Consider the following 17,619-nt stretch of genomic DNA (forward strand, 5'->3'; position numbering starts at 1 on the left):
TGCCGCAGGGGTTGATGGAAATCCGAGTCCTCCGCTCAGCGTCCGCGATGATGGCAAAACGTGGCGGCGGGAGGACTCGTGCAGCAGCGGCAGGGTAGAAAGATGCCCAGAGTTAGTATCAGCAATCAATGGCCCTGTGGTTTGTCACAAGTCTCGCACGATCCGCCGGGGGTTAGCAGCCTTTGTAGCGCCTCCTGGCGCTGTGATGACGGTACCAGCCTGCGCCCTGCCGCAGGGGTTGATGGAAATCCGAGTCCTCCGCTCAGGGGCCGCGATGATGGCAAAAGGCGGCGGCGGGAGGACTCGTGCAGCAGTGGCAGGGTAGAAAGATGCCCAGAGTTAGTATCAGCAAGCAATGGCCCTGCGGTTTGTCACAAGTCTCGCACGCTCCGCTGGGGGTTAGCGGCCTTTGTAGCGCCTCCTGGCGCTGTGATGACGGTACCAGCCTGCGCCCTGCCGCAGGGGTTGATGGAAATCCGAGTCCTCCGCTCAGCGTCCGCGATGATGGCAAAACGTGGCGGCGGGAGGACTCGTGCAGCAGCGGCAGGGTAGAAAGATGCCCAGAGTTAGTATCAGCAAGCAATGGCCCTGCGGTTTGTTACAAGTCTCGCACGCTCCGCTGGGGGTTAGCAGCCTTTGTAGCGCCTCCTGGCGCTGTGATGACGGTACCAGCCTGCGCCCTGCCGCAGGGGTTGATGGAAATCCGAGTCCTCCGCTCAGCGTCCGCGATGATGGCAAAACGTGGCGGCGGGAGGACTCGTGCAGCAGCGGCAGGGTAGAAAGATGCCCAGAGTTAGTATCAGCAAACAATGGCCCTGTGGTTTGTCACGAGTCTCGCACGATCCGCCGGGGGTTAGCAGCCTTTGTAGCGCCTCCTGGCGCTGTGATGACGGTACCAGCCTGCGCCCTGCCGCAGGGGTTGATGGAAATCCGAGTCCTCCGCTCAGCGGCCGCGATGATGGCAAAAGGCGGCGGCGGGAGGACTCGTGCAGCAGCGGCAGGGTAGAAAGATGCCCAGAGTTAGTATCAGCAAGCAATGGCCCTGCGGTTTGTCACAAGTCTCGCCTACTTTTCATGTTAATCTATCCATTGATTTACCTGTTTTTTCCCGCAACCAGACAAACACAGTTGCAGAAAGGGCATTACACACTTTAGATGTCAAAAGGACAATAATGTATTACATCGACAGGACTAAATTATTTATAAAAACAAAACAATTGTTTGTTTCCTTTGCACCTCATCCTATGGGAAAGGCAATTTCAAAATCAGGCATTTCAAGACGGATAGTTAAATGTATCCAAACATGCTATACAAAAGCTAAACAACTCTTACCAGTTTCCCCAAAGGCCCACTCCACCAGACAGATTGGAGCTTCTATGGCTTTCTTAAGAAACGTTCCCTATTGCTGATATTTGTAAAGCAGCAACATAGGCTATTCCAAACACCTTCACAAAAAATTATTGTGTGGATGTATTTGAATGACAACAAGCCAATGTTGGTCAGACAGTACTTAAAACACTTTTTCAAACAACTGCAACCCCACAAGTTAACCAGTACCTCGGTATAGGGACTGCTTTACAGTCTAGGGAAAGCATCTGTATCTACAGCACACATGCCTCGAACGGATTATGTTGCTTACCCTGTAAGCATCTGTTCTTGGCATCTAGTGCTGTAAATTCACATGTGCCATCCCTCCTCCCCAAAAATGTATGTGTAGATTGCAGTTCATACACTGTATTTCATAATAATGCATGGACATCTCATTGTATACAGCATGCTTACATTCTCACCAACCCACATCAAAAGAATCTGAAGATGGCGTTGATGACCATGTGTAGTCCAAGAGGAGTCATCATCTAGCCTCGTGATTCGAAGAAAACGAAAAAGTCCTGGAACAAAAACAACTTGTAATCATCCGAGCTCAACAATAGATAGCGGATTTATGCAAGCATGTGAATCTACAGCACTAGATGCCAAGAACAGGGTAGGTAACATAATTCTTCCAGAACCAGATGTGGGGGTAGGAGAGGGACCTTCCCCACACACACACACAGAGGTTTGCAACAGGTATAAATATTGAACCTCCAGAGACACTCTTCAGAATACTATTGGACCTGTAGAATTTACTGAAGGACTGCCCTGCTGCTTGAAGGACTCCCTTGTCTGAGAAGAAAGATTGCACCTGCTTGCTTAATCTCATGCAACCTAGAGTGACTCCAAGGCTCAGTTTGCTGACCTCTTGTTTGAGCTACAGGGACACAGCAAGCTTCAGTGACCTCCCTGCAAGTTCCAGCTGCCCTGCTGCAACTGGACCTGCTGCTGGCCTATGCTGCAGTGAGTCCCTGATCCCCAAGAAGTGCCTCCCCAGATCCTGGACCCTTGGCTGGCATTAGAGAAAACTCATCATTGCCTAACTGAAGGTTCCATCAAATCTGGCACCAAGCGACGCAAAGACCTGCAAACCTTTGCCACACAGTTAAGAGCTTTAACAACACAAGTGACACAAACCCTCACCACACAGCTGCAAGCTTCTTCAGATCAGACACTGAGTGAATTCGGCAAAGCCTCACCGCACAGCTGAAAGCCTCATCTGAACAGAGGCTGAGTTACGTGAAGCCTCGCAAAGCAACACCACACACACCTTACTCCAAGGACACAAGATACAACTCCCAGCGGGTTAAGCTTGGTTCTGTGTCAGGCCTATGCGCCACAGTCGTAACTTGTGACTTTGTCCTGGTCCAGCACCACCCGATACCCTCAGATAGTGCCTCTTTGTGCCTTTAGAAGCTATTTTCCCTAAACACTTTAAATTTGAATATCTCCTGTTCTATTGATTGGCTTTTTGTAATTTTTGGTATAATTTTGTTTATTAAAATGTACTCTACTTTTCTAAATTTGTTTGTGATATTTCTTATGTTGTGTTTTCACTTGATTGCGGTTTATGTGCTGCATAAATATGTTACACATTGTCTGTCTACTGCTTTTGTGCCAAGCTGCCAGAGGGTTAAGCACATGTTAATTCAGTGACTTATTGTGGTTTATCCTGGTAAGGATTGTGGTTGTTGCCTGAGTGGGGCTTCCCCCAACCATTAACCCAATGTCTTACAGGTGTGATCTGACGTGGTATTAGGCACACATTCAGTGTCCTCATTATCTCATGAAATTCATATTGGTAGTTCAATTTAGTGATTCAACTCCCACATATCAAGAAAATACAAATTGCTGGAAAATATTCAAACTTATGAGGACCTGTTTAAGTCTACTGACTCTATGATGTTGTTTGCCGAGACGTTGGAGGAGACTGTTTTTCAGTTTCCTGTTTAGTGAGTTGCTTGCAAAACATAGTACTTAAAGGGGCTTAGAGCCTGCCCATCGCCTACCATTGGTTGGCTACATCATCACTCTCATTTGCTTGCTTCTCTTTTATCAGCACATGTCAGCTTCTTTTCATCCTTTTGTGTTTTCCCTCCCTTAAGACAGGGCAGAAGTCCTGCCTCCTGGTGCAGTGTCCTTCCAATGGTCATGCTTTCTGAGCTACTTCTTCTAGGTGTGCATGTTTTAACACTGTCCGTTGTGTTGCTGGCCCCCTCCTGCCCTCCTCCTACTATTCCTTGCCCCTTCCCACTCTCCTCCAACTGTCCGAGCATTTTTCCTAGCACTTGGGACTGAGTTTCAAGTCCTAGGGTGGCTGCCTCCACATCCCTGTTGATTTGGTGGTACAAATCAGCTTTCACTATGAGATCTGTTGGTGCCAAAGATACTCCACGGTGTGATAGAATACATTTTGTGAGCATTAATTACTCAAAAACTACTGAATGGATTTGCACCAAATAAAAAAAAACGCTCTTCCTGGACAAAGATCTAGATTTCTGCCAATGTGGTGTAAATCTGTTCAGCTTTTTGGCTGTAGCCAGTTCTAAAGTGCCTATGGAAAATTTAATGAGGAAAACTCATTTTGGGACCCCCCTTTTCTCAGCCCCCGCATGACTGATCACCCTGTAACTTTCCATGCACAAACTAGACAGAAAGTAGCACTATTTGGGAAGGTTTTATGGAGATTGGTCAAGCAGTGCCATAGTTATTAGCAACACAAAAAAGGCATTTCATATGTAAAAGTGGTCCTGACTATGACTACCCGGAATCTTGCGACAAGGCCAATTGAAAAATAGAGAGTTCTGTTTGGCCCAGAGAGCTTTTTCTCCCTTGGGCATATTCGCTTATGCGGGAGTGAGTACTCTGATTGGCTGCAAACAACATGAACATTTTTTTGCTGGTAGCCATTACAGAGCTCTGTGACTTAGTACCCTGTCTTGAACTTAAAAAATATATATGAGAGAGCATGGTGGAGGTTGGGGGGACAAAGGTTGTACGAGGCAGGGGGTTGGCTTTACATAGGGTAATAACATTTTAATTTATGTAAAAAAAAACAAGTAGAAATTCACTGAAAAAGGTTATTGTAAATTTATAGTTAAGTGAATATGTTAGCGACAACCTTAATGTTTTGAACTCATAAAACTCCAAAATAGACATTGTCATGAGTGATGTAATATGTGAGGTCACAAGCAATGCATGGCAAGATATAGTTAACTCTGCTAACTATAATTTGCGAATTTCTATGTTCTTTTTTAGTTCAAAACAGTAATGTTTTCACTGACATATTCACCTAACTATAACGTTACTTTAGCCTTTCTTTTTTTCATGGAATTTCTGAGGTTGTTTTTTTTAATAACAAACTGATCTTTTTATCCTGCCTAAGTATAACAATATTTTAACCCTTGGGTTTTTTCAGTGAATATATATATATATATATATATATATATATATATATATATATATATATATATATATATATATATATTCCCAAAGTTTACCCTGAAGTAGGAGCTGCATCGTGTGACCTCTGTAAAGCTCAGGGCATTTGAGAGGAAATGTTAAATACACAGCAGCCTTGGCCGTGGCAGAGGAGCACCATTTCCAACAATTGAAAGGGAAGGTTTGGAAAGGAACTTTTTCTCTCCGTGTAAGCATGCAGCCCCATGGCAAAACGAAGCCTGCAGTTTGGCAACCAAACCTACTCAAGGACTAAAACAAGCTACAAATTATTTCACAGAGACAATGAATTTTTCGACTCACCTTAGAGACTACGTGAACCAGCATGCTATTGTGCAACTCTTGTGTGTAACGCCCAAAGTGGGTGGTGTTCTCAATAAAGCAACCAAAGAGACAACACTGGTGAGTCATTCATTTCCCCTGTGTAGCAGCCCACGAAGAAGAGGCGCTGGCCTCGAAACGCGTCGGGAACAGAAAAGGGAATCCTTAAGGGAACAGAAAAGGGAATCCTTAAAATGAAATGGATGCAAAAAACTGCAAGCAGCCTCGCTTTTAGACCTCCGCCTACTAGGGGTGTTACTGTGGGAGCAGATGTAGTCATTATGCCACTTTAATGCTTTGATTAAGTCCCCAAAACGCACTTAGTCTTTATATAAGCACAGGCCTGTGATTGAGCGTCCAATGCACATTGGTCAACAAAGCAAAATATATTGTTAATGGAAAAGAGGAAACAGAAGTTACTGAAACCAAATACGTGTAATGAAAACAGTCAGCCTGACCTTGCCATTGGTAGCACAACAGTAAAAAGGGGGGGCCCAGCCCGGCCTCCTCTGGCCTGTGAGGGCCTAAGAGGGCCCGCCCTTCACCCGGGCTTCACCCGGCGTCCCGCGAAGCGGGGGGGTTAGCAGCCTTTGTAGCGCCTCCTGGCACTGTGATGACGGTACCAGCCTGCGCCCTGCTGCAGGGGTTGATGGAAATCTGAGTCCTCCGCTCAGAGGCCGTGATGATGGCAAAAGGCGGCGGCGGGAGGACTCGTTCAGCAGTGGCAGGGTAGAAAGATGCCCAGAGTTAGTATCAGCAAGCAATGGCCCTGCGGTTTGTCACAAGTCTCGCACGCTCCGCTGGGGGTTAGCAGCCTTTGTAGCACCTCCTGGCGCTGTGATGACGGTACCAGCCTGCGCCCTGCCGCAGGGGTTGATGGAAATCCGAGTCCTCCGCTCAGCGTCCGCGATGATGGCAAAACGTGGCGGCGGGAGGACTCGTGCAGCAGCGGCAGGGTAGAAAGATGCCCAGAGTTAGTATCAGCAATCAATGGCCCTGTGGTTTGTCACAAGTCTCGCACGATCCGCCGGGGGTTAGCAGCCTTTGTAGCGCCTCCTGGCGCTGTGATGACGGTACCAGCCTGCGCCCTGCCGCAGGGGTTGATGGAAATCCGAGTCCTCCGCTCAGGGGCCGCGATGATGGCAAAAGGCGGCGGCGGGAGGACTCGTGCAGCAGCGGCAGGGTAGAAAGATGCCCAGAGTTAGTATCAGCAAGCAATGGCCCTGTGGTTTGTCACAAGTCTCGCCTACTTTTCATGTTAATCTATCCATTGATTTACCTGTTTTTTCCCGCAACCAGACAAACACAGTTGCAGAAAGGGCATTACACACTTTAGATGTCAAAAGGACAATAATGTATTACATCGACAGGACTAAATTATTTATAAAAACAAAACAATTGTTTGTTTCCTTTGCACCTCATCCTATGGGAAAGGCAATTTCAAAATCAGGCATTTCAAGACGGATAGTTAAATGTATCCAAACATGCTATACAAAAGCTAAACAACTCTTACCAGTTTCCCCAAAGGCCCACTCCACCAGACAGATTGGAGCTTCTATGGCTTTCTTAAGAAACGTTCCCTATTGCTGATATTTGTTAAGCAGCAACATAGGCTAATCCAAACACCTTCACAAAAAATTATTGTGTGGATGTATTTGAATGACAACAAGCCAATGTTGGTCAGACAGTACTTAAAACACTTTTTCAAACAACTGCAACCCCACAAGTTAACCACTACCTCGGTATAGGGACTGCTTTACAGTCTAGGGAAAGCATCTGTATCTACAGCACACATGCCTCGAACGGATTATGTTGCTTACCCTGTAAGCATCTGTTCTTGGCATCTAGTGCTGTAAATTCACATGTGCCATCCCTCCTCCCCAAAAATGTATGTGTAGATTGCAGTTCATACACTGTATTTCATAATAATGCATGGACATCTCATTGTATACAGCATGCTTACATTCTCACCAACCCACATCAAAAGAATCTGAAGATGGCGTTGATGACCATGTGTAGTCCAAGAGGAGTCATCATCTAGCCTCGTGATTCGAAGAAAACGAAAAAGTCCTGGAACAAAAACAACTTGTAATCATCCGAGCTCAACAATAGATAGCGGATTTATGCAAGCATGTGAATCTACAGCACTAGATGCCAATAACAGGGTAGGTAACATAATTCTTCCAGAACCAGATGTGGGGGTAGGAGAGGGCCCTTCCCCACACACACACTCAGAGGTTTGCAACAGGTATAAATATTGAACCTCCAGAGACACTCTTCAGAATACTATTGGACACAGTTCTTTTTCACTAACGGAGGCACATCGGATTTCACAGCGGGCCATCAGCGAGACACCAGCGGAACAAGCCCTTACCTCGCCGCACCCGCTCCGCAGGTGCCGCAGCGTCCTGGTGTGTGCGTGGAGCATCCAAAGGGGAGGTCCTGCGAGGCGAGGTAGGTGAGAGGCTCGGCGGGGCTGCGAGCGTGCAGGGAACTCCAAGAACCAGGAGTCCCTGCCAGACCGTGTACCAGCATCCGGTCCGCTCTCCCTGCCGGCCCGCCCCTCGCCTCCCTCTGGTCATTTAAGGCACTTTTCTACTCCCCTCCCTGGGACACAGTTCTTTTTCACTAACGGAGGCACATCGGATTTCACAGCGGGCCATCAGCGAGACACCAGCGGAACAAGCCCTTACCTCGCCGCACCCGCTCCGCGGGAGCCGCAGCGTCCTGGTGTGTGCGTGGAGCATCCAAAGGGGAGGTCCTGCGAGGCGAGGTAGGTGAGAGGCTCGGCGGGGCTGCGAGCGTGCAGGGAACTCCAAGAACCAGGAGTCCCTGCCAGACCGTGTACCAGCATCCGGTCCGCTCTCCCTGCCGCCCCGCCCCTCGCCTCCCTCTGGTCATTTAAGGCACTTTTCTACTCCCCTCCCTGGGACACAGTTCTTTTTCACTAACGGAGGCACATCGGATTTCACAGCGGGCCATCAGCGAGACACCAGCGGAACAAGCCCTTACCTCGCCGCACCCGCTCCGCGGGTGCCGCAGCGTCCTGGTGTGTGCGTGGAGCATCCAAAGGGGAGGTCCTGCGAGGCGAGGTAGGTGAGAGGCTCGGCGGGGCTGCGAGCGTGCAGGGAACTCCAAGAACCAGGAGTCCCTGCCAGACCGTGTACCAGCATCCGGTCCGATCTCCCTGCCGGCCCGCCCCCTCGCCTAACCCGCCCCCTATATCATAACCTCAAACTCCCGCAGCGCGGGACGCAGCTCGGGTGAAGACCGGGCTAAGAGCGGGCCGTTTGAGGCCGTTCGAGGTCTGAAGAGGACTGGACTGGCCCACCCTCTTTCGCCCATCTCTCATCACTGACTAATTGGGTTTTAACTCGTCATCTTTTGCATTGTATTTGGAGGTTTACCCCGGTCCCTGTTCCTGCCTCACTATGTGTACTAGGTTAAGTCGTAGTAAGGCTGTTAAGGGAGGCTCATTAATTAGTGGTCCAATGGATGATTTCATCACTCGTACTAATCTTGCGATTGACCAAGAAATTTCCAAATTGCAGACTCGTGTCTCCCTAGAATTGGCCGCCGCAAGAAGACTATCGGAGGTGATTGCAATCTCAAAAAAATCTTCATTGGGCCACATAGCTTCTGCTGTTACCCCGGAGCGACCCGCCCCTTCTAGTTCTCTAGTCTTGCAGGCAGAAGTCCATCAGGTTCCGATTTCACAACCCCCTTTTCCAGCCCCAGGGCCAGTTGTTGACGACGCAGGTGCTCTGAATTCACCTGTGTTAACTTCCATGCAGAATGTCAGTTTTAATTTTTCCAACCCGGCATCCTTAAACTTACACAAAGGCAAACATGATGCCAGCCCTAACTTCCCTGCCCCAGTAATTTTTGGCTCATCTAAGATCAATACTAGCAAGGGCAACCTACCCAAAAGGAAAAGGATTTCCCGGTATACTTACTATCGTAAGAAGGCAAGAGTTGCGGTGGTTCAGAAATCGAAATTGCCCAGCTTACTACTACCTAATGTAACAGAAGGGACCATTCTCAGGGAACAGCCACATCGAGAGGGGGCCATTGAGGGGTCAGATCCTGCTTCTACTACTAATATTGCTCAGGATGGGGGCACACATGGTGAGGGTCGGGAAGGGCAGGATGGGGAATTTATAGGTATAGTTTGGGAAACATTGAAGAAACTTCTTTCCCCCCTTGCTCTCAGACTCTCATGCATCGAAAACAGTTTGCTGGAGATGGAAAAAAGCATTATCGCTCTGGCTACTCTTGGCTTGAGAAGTCTTGAAAACCAGGGTTTCGGTGTAGAGGACCCAGTACCACAAGCATCACATCTCCCTCCCCCCATACCAGCGCCTGGACGCCCGGTTCCTAAGCCACGAACCCTGGGTGTGAACCAAGTTACTGCTATTCCTAAATCTAAGGTTCCCGCCCGTCCCTCCCCCCAACCATCCTTAAAGCCTATTATAGGCCCTCTTCCTAGACTTCCCCCTAGTGAAGTTCGCCCCCAACACTCTCGGGCCCCTCCTGTTAAGAATAATTTTAGAGGGGGCTACATCGATCTTCCCCCAGAGGCCAATGATTATGTGGTTGTTTTGACGGGCGTCTCCCAGATCGAAAACGGTCACTACGAGAACCACTGGTCCCTGAAGAATAAGACAATGCATTGGCTCAATGCGAACCGCCCAATTCCTAATGGTCGGAAGAGCAGAGTCCTGATGGTGCGTCGTGTCCCCTGGGTGGGCCCTACAAAGAAAACCGTGGTTGGGGACTGCATAGTGGTGACCTTTGAGGACCCACTTACAGCACACCACATTTGCTCCTGCCCCACCTCTGAAGGTTCTCGTGTCATACCCAGGCCTTTGTCTTTCTTCTATCCGCCACTCCCCATAAACACACGGAAAAATGATTGGTCCTTAGTGCAGCGTCACGCATGGAGGAGCCACCCCACTATTTATCAAGATCCTCTTGCGTGCTGGAGTGGCCTTTCTACCTCAAACAGGTTTGGTGGCCTTGAGGAGGTAGATTGACTTGCAAGGCAACCTAACACTGATGTATTGGCAAAGGCCTCCCTACCCCAGGTCCGAGGGCCCATTGATAATTTCCCTTCATTGTCTGAACAGAGTCTTACTACATACCCAGTTCTGGAAGAAATTCTAGACGCACCATCTATAGAGGAGGGATTGCCCACTCCGATTTCCCTAGAATCCCATGTTGCAATACACTTGCTGGTCCCACCGCCTATGACCCCCTTGCTACCCATGCAGATCTCTTTCACAGATGAGAATTCAACTGGTGCTATAAGGGCTCCCAACCAACATCAGGCCACGTTTCCCCAAAGGTCACCCATAGCGGCTGTAGGGCCGGCCACCCCTGCACGCACTCCGGCTGGTGTTGATAAATCGCCAAGGCTTCCTATCCCAGGTGACCCTCTGATAAAAATTTTAAGTTGGAATGTGGCAGGACTTGCCCGTAACTTCGACATCCCTGAGTGGAATGTTTTTTTGGACTCCTATAACATCTGTCTTTTGCAAGAAACCTGGTGCCTTGAACCCAGGCACAGAGTGGGATTTACATCCTACTTTGTCCCAGCATCTCAACCTCTAGGTTGCAAGGGTCGCCCGTCCGGCGGCCTTTTAATATGGGTCAGCATCGCACTTGGTCTAAGCGTAAGCCAAAAGTTCACTCATTCCCCAGACCTGCAGAGGATATCCATACGCTGCCAAGGGGGAAGGAAGCTAGAGGTTTTTAATCTCTATTTAAGGGGGGCTAGGGGTGGGGTATCATCGCTTTCTGCCACAGGGCTAAATGGTGAATTAAGTGCTTGTAGCACTGACTCCTATGTCCTCCTTGCAGGTGATTTTAATTGTTGTTTTGAGCCACTCGCGAGGGAGGACATTCTTGACTCATGGGATGAGGACACAAGGAGAGGCATCCCTATTCTGACTCTTGATCCAATTCGCAAATGGTCCCAGAGTGCGATAGACATTAACGCACTCTGTATGGAACACGATCTGAGACCAACCAATGGTCGATCTAAATCCGACCCTATGGGTGTCCATACCTATAATAGAATCGGACACACTTCCAGAATAGATTACACTATGTTGAACTACAACCTGTGGCCATTCCTGCAAGACATGGAAGTCATACCATCCTGTGATAGTGACCACAACCCCCTATCCTTAACCCTCATCCCGCCTTGGCATGTCAGGAAGCCAGATAAGTCTGCCCACTTGTGGAAAACATCTCATGAAGTTGTTCCCTCCAACTGTGGCAGGCGCTTGAAATGGGCCAAAGCAGCAATGGATGAGGAAAGGATGGCACAAGCAGGGTCCATAATGTCAGCGGTGGGTTTACGCCTAGATGAACCGGGAATCAACACTGCAGATGTCATAACGATATTTACAGAAACTACTGCTGCTGTTAGTGATTTGTTTTTTATTCCCCATACCAGTGTGAGGGTCACAGCGAAAGGCCTTTCCAAGTCAAGAGACAAGTGGTATTCTACTGAATGTCGGGCTGCTAAGGGGGCGCTCATTTCCGCAGTGAAGACCAAGGACACAGCCAACGTTAGATCTGCGAGGCAATCTTATAAGAAAACTATGGCAATGGCCAAGGAGGCACATGATTACAAATTTTGGAGGGAACTATCTGAGGCGAGCTCTATGAAAGACTCCAAGGGGTTTTGGGATTTATTGAGAGCTAGGAACAAGCCCATTGATCTTCAACTTACCTGTAACATTCCTGGTGACGTTTGGTTTGTTCATTTTTCCAAGCTTTACTCTATCCCATTGGGTGAACCTCAATTAAGCATGGGTCCCTTGGTCAGTCCCCCAGCCATAGCCACTACCACAACTAATGACTGTCCCTTTAGTGTTAAGGAAGTTGAATGGGCGATTAAGTGCATTGTAACCAATAAGGCTGCAGGCCCAGATGGAATTCCGGGTGACTTGTTGAAGTTATACCCACTACTGTGGAGTAGATTAATTGCTTCACTCTTGAATGCAGCTGTCCTGGGAGCCCCTCTCCCTGACTCCTGGCGGGGCGCAGAGGTCGTCCCTATTTTTAAGAAGGGCAGTCGGGACGACCCAGCAAATTATCGCCCAATTAGCCTGCTTGACTCAACCCAAAAAGTTGCGGGCAAAGTGGTATTGGGTAGGATCTTGCAGTGGGTGGAGGACAATCAGGTTCTGTCAGATTTCCAGGCGGGTTTTAGATCAGGGACAGGCACAATTGAGCAGACATTCCGCTTTTTAATGTTATACTGGAAAGTGGTGGTACTGGGAGGAGGCAGCTTGTATCTAGTCTTTATAGACTTGCGAACTGCTTTCGATCTGGTCCCGCGGGCTCAGTTGTGGAAAGTCCTGGATGGGTTGGGCATACCCCCTTATTTATTGGCCTTGCTTATTAAGTTTCATGAAAGCAATTTTGCCCAGATCAGATGGGGTCTCCAGGGGGAAAAAACATCTCGTATCCCTGTAGATAGGGGCGTTCGCCAGGGTTGTGTGCTGGCCCCCACTCTGTTCTCGCTTTATGTGAACGGAGTGGTGGAGCATCTCCTTCAGGAACCATCTGACGCACCTTCCCTGGCGGGTAGGAAGATACCAACGCTCCTATTTGCTGATGACACCCTTCTGATCTCTAAATCTCCATCGGGCATCCAAAAGTTGCTTTCTAGATTCAAGGGCTTCTGCGATAACAGGGGCCTTTCCATAAATATAAGCAAGACCAAATTCCTTGTCATTAACCCCCCTAGGAAATCTGTCTTCCCCCCTGCTCTGGACCTAAGACTCTGCGACACTATGAGTTGGAAGGCACACCATCATAATGTGTTTCTGACCCATAAAAGGGTTGCAGGGGCTCTGCTCAAAGAACAACGTGCCTCATCTATTAAACCTATTGGGGCACTTCTGGACATCTATAGGGCAAGGGTGGTGAGTGCAGCTTTGTATGGCGCGGAACTGTGGGGTGTTCAGAGAGTTGACTGTCTAACTTGCCTCGAAAACAACTTCCATAAAGATCTCATGAAGTTACCCCACAGTACCCCTACACTCCCCCTCCTGCTTGATGCAGGCACACACCCTATAGGTGAGCAAGCTAGGCTTCGTCCCCTTCTACTGTGGGCAAGGATATGGAATGTTCCAGAATTGTGTAGCTATGCCGACGCCCTACGAGAACTCCTATCCTCTCCGAGCTGGCATAAAGTTATTTGGCTCAAGGAGGTTAAGCGTCTCCTTTATGAATTGGGTCTAGGCGATGCTTGGGTTAATAAAACAGCTCCTCCCAAGCAAACGTTAAAGAAGGTCTATTGGTTGTGGGCGGCTAATGTGAGAAGGTGCAACCCTAACCTTTGTAAATTGGCTGCTCAGTTTCTTTTAATTAAGGAGCTCCCACTTAGATAACCTTACCTGGACCTGATCCACAACCCTGGATATAGATCATTGTATTTTAAATTCAGGGTGGGAGTCCTGCCTGTGGGGCTGTTTACTTCCACTTGGAAACCACCATTGCAAACTATACCATATTGCCCCTTTTGTGTCTCAAAGGTACAGTCTATCGCCCATTTGCTGTTCGAGTGCTATGCGTATGCGGCCCCCAGGTCGAGATGGCTCAAGCCACTATGTAAGAGCTTGGGTACCAGATCACATTTGGTAGCCCTACGCATTCTATGTTCTGATGCCAGACCCTTTTTAGCCTGTTGTATGGCAAAATTCTTGGGTTGGGTTTGGCGAATAAGGTCTGCAAAGATGCTATTAATTCAGTAGAGTCCCTTTTTTGTATGAGTTTTATGATCTGGCTAATAACCTGCCTTTGCAAAGCTATGCCTATTTGTAGCTTCTTGATGTTTTGTATTGCCAATTTGTTTCCGAAGCTTCTTTTTTTAATACCAAATGTTAAATGTTTTTACCAAATTGTTATACTGTAATGCAATGCTTTTATGATATGTTTTTATATCGAAATAAAGCAATACAACAACTATTAGACCTGTAGCATTTACTGAAGGACTGCCCTGCTGCTTGAAGGACTCCCTTGTCTGAGAAGAAAGATTGCACCTGCTTGCTTAATCTCATGCAACCCAGAGTGACTCCAAGGCTCAGTTTGCTGACCTCTTGTTTGAGCTACAGGGACACAGCAAGCTTCAGTGACCTCCCTGCAAGTTCCAGCTGCCCTGCTGCAACTGGACCTGCTGCTGGCCTATGCTGCAGTGAGTCCCTGATCCCCAAGAAGTGCCTCCCCAGATCCTGGACCCTTGGCTGGCATTAGAGAAAACTCATCATTGCCTAACTGAAGGTTCCATCAAATCTGGCACCAAGTGACGCAAAGACCTGCAAACCTTTGCCACACAGTTAAGAGCTTTAACAACACAAGTGACACAAACCCTCACCACACAGCTGCAAGCTTCTTCAGATCAGACACTGAGTGAATTCGGCAAAGCCTCACCGCACAGCTGAAAGCCTCATCTGAACAGAGGCTGAGTTACGTGAAGCCTCGCAAAGCAACACCACACACACCTTACTCCAAGGACACAAGATACAACTCCCAGCGGGTTAAGCTTGGTTCTGTGTCAGGCCTATGCGCCACAGTCGTAACTTGTGACTTTGTCCTGGTCCAGCACCACCCGATACCCTCAGATAGTGCCTCTTTGTGCCTTTAGAAGCTATTTTCCCTAAACACTTTAAATTTGAATATCTCCTGTTCTATTGATTGGCTTTTTGTAATTTTTGGTATAATTTTGTTTATTAAAATGTACTCTACTTTTCTAAATTTGTTTGTGATATTGTGTTTTCACTTGATTGCGGTTTATGTGCTGCATAAATATGTTACACATTGTCTGTCTACTGCTTTTGTGCCAAGCTGCCAGAGGGTTAAGCACATGTTAATTCAGTGACTTATTGTGGTTTATCCTGGTAAGGATTGTGGTTGTTGCCTGAGTGGGGCTTCCCCCAACCATTAACCCAATGTCTTACAGGTGTGATCTGACGTGGTATTAGGCACACATTCAGTGTCCTCATTATCTCATGAAATTCATATTGGTAGTTCAATTTAGTGATTCAACTCCCACATATCAAGAAAATACAAATTGCTGGAAAATATTTAAACTTATGAGGACCTGTTTAAGTCTACTGACTCTATGATGTTGTTTGCCGAGACGTTGGAGGAGACTGTTTTTCAGTTTCCTGTTTAGTGAGTTGCTTGCAAAACATAGTACTTAAAGGGGCTTAGAGCCTGCCCATCGCCTACCATTGGTTGGCTACATCATCACTCTCATTTGCTTGCTTCTCTTTTATCAGCACATGTCAGCTTCTTTTCATCCTTTTGTGTTTTCCCTCCCTTAAGACAGGGCAAAAGTCCTGCCTCCTGGTGCAATGTCCTTCCAATGGTCATGCTTTCTGAGCTACTTCTTCTAGGTGTGCATGTTTTAACACTGTCCGTTGTGTTGCTGGCCCCCTCCTGCCCTCCTCCTACTATTCCTTGCCCCTTCCCACTCTCCTCCAACTGTCCGAGCATTTTTCCTAGCACTTGGGACTGAGTTTCAAGTCCTAGGGTGGCTGCCTCCACATCCCTGTTGATTTGGTGGTACAAATCAGCTTTCACTATGAGATCTGTTGGTGCCAAAGATACTCCACGGTGTGATAGAATACATTTTGTGAGCATTAATTACTCAAAAACTACTGAATGGATTTGCACCAAATAAAAAAAAACGCTCTTCCTGGACCAAGATCTAGATTTCTGCCAATGTGGTGTAAATCTGTTCAGCTTTTTGGCTGTAGCCAGTTCTAAAGTGCCTATGGAAAATTTAATGAGGAAAACTCATTTTGGGACCCCCCTTTTCTCAGCCCCCGCATGACTGATCACCCTGTAACTTTCCATGCACAAACTAGACAAAAAGTAGCACTATTTGGGAAGGTTTTATGGAGATTTGTCAAGCAGTGCCATAGTTATTAGCAACACAAAAAAGGCATTTCATATGTAAAAGTGGTCCTGACTATGACTACCCGGAATCTTGCGACAAGGCCAATTGAAAAATAGAGAGTTCTGTTTGGCCCAGAGAGCTTTTTCTCCCTTGGGCATATTCGCTTATGCGGGAGTGAGTACTCTGATTGGCTGCAAACAACATGAACATTTTTTTGCTGGTAGCCATTACAGAGCTCTGTGACTTAGTACCCTGTCTTGAACTTAAAAAATATATATGAGAGAGCATGGTGGGGGTTGGGGGGACAAAGGTTGTACGAGGCAGGGGGTTGGCTTTACATAGGGTAATAACATTTTAATTTATGTAAAAAAAAAAAACTAGAAATTCACTGAAAAAGGTTATTGTAAATTTATAGTTAAGTGAATATGTTAGCGACAACCTTAATGTTTTGAACTCATAAAACTCCAAAATAGACATTGTCATGAGTGATGTAATATGTGAGGTCACAAGCAATGCATGGCAAGATATAGTTAACTCTGCTAACTATAATTTGCGAATTTCTATGTTCTTTTTTAGTTCAAAACAGTAATGTTTTCACTGACATATTCACCTAACTATAACGTTACTTTAGCCTTTCTTTTTTTCATGGAATTTCTGAGGTTGTTTTTTTTAATAACATAAACTGATCTTTTTATCCTGCCTAAGTATAACAATATTTTAACCCTTGGGTTTTTTCAGTGAATATATATATATATATATATATATATATATATGTATATATATATATATATATATATATATTCCCAAAGTTTACCCTGAAGTAGGAGCTGCATCGTATGACCTCTGTAAAGCTCAGGGCATTTGAGAGGAAATGTTAAATACACGGCAGCCTTGGCCGTGGCAGAGGAGCACCATTTCCAACAATTGAAAGGGAAGGTTTGGAAAGGAACTTTTTCTCTCCGTGTAAGCATGCAGCCCCATGGCAAAACGAAGCCTGCAGTTTGGCAACCAAACCTACTCAAGGACTAAAACAAGCTACAAATTATTTCACAGAGACAATGAATTTTTCGACTCACCTTAGAGACTACGTGAACCAGCATGCTATTGTGCAACTCTTGTGTGTAACGCCCAAAGTGGGTGGTGTTCTCAATAAAGCAACCAAAGAGACAACACTGGTGAGTCATTCATTTCCCCTGTGTAGCAGCCCACGAAGAAGAGGCGCTGGCCTCGAAACGCGTCGGGAACAGAAAAGGGAATCCTTAAAATGAAATGGATGCAAAAAACTGCAAGCAGCCTCGCTTTTAGACCGGATGGTAGGAGCTGCATCGTGTGACCTCTGTAAAGCTCAGGGCATTTGAGAGGAAATATATTTATATTAGCAGGCACCTTGTGTGTACATTTTAAGCGGTTCCGCCTGGATCGCGGAAGGAGCTCTGCTGTGTTTACAGACCTACTGCGGGGTCAACCGGCTCTGTGGCGTTGGTACTGGAAGCTGTTAATTAGAGGAATAAGATGCTGGTGCTTGGGGAACGAGGCTCCACAAC

The sequence above is a fragment of the Lissotriton helveticus genome, chromosome 1_1, assembly GCF_964261635.1.
Source record: "Lissotriton helveticus chromosome 1_1, aLisHel1.1, whole genome shotgun sequence".
Taxonomy (NCBI): domain Eukaryota; kingdom Metazoa; phylum Chordata; class Amphibia; order Caudata; family Salamandridae; genus Lissotriton; species Lissotriton helveticus.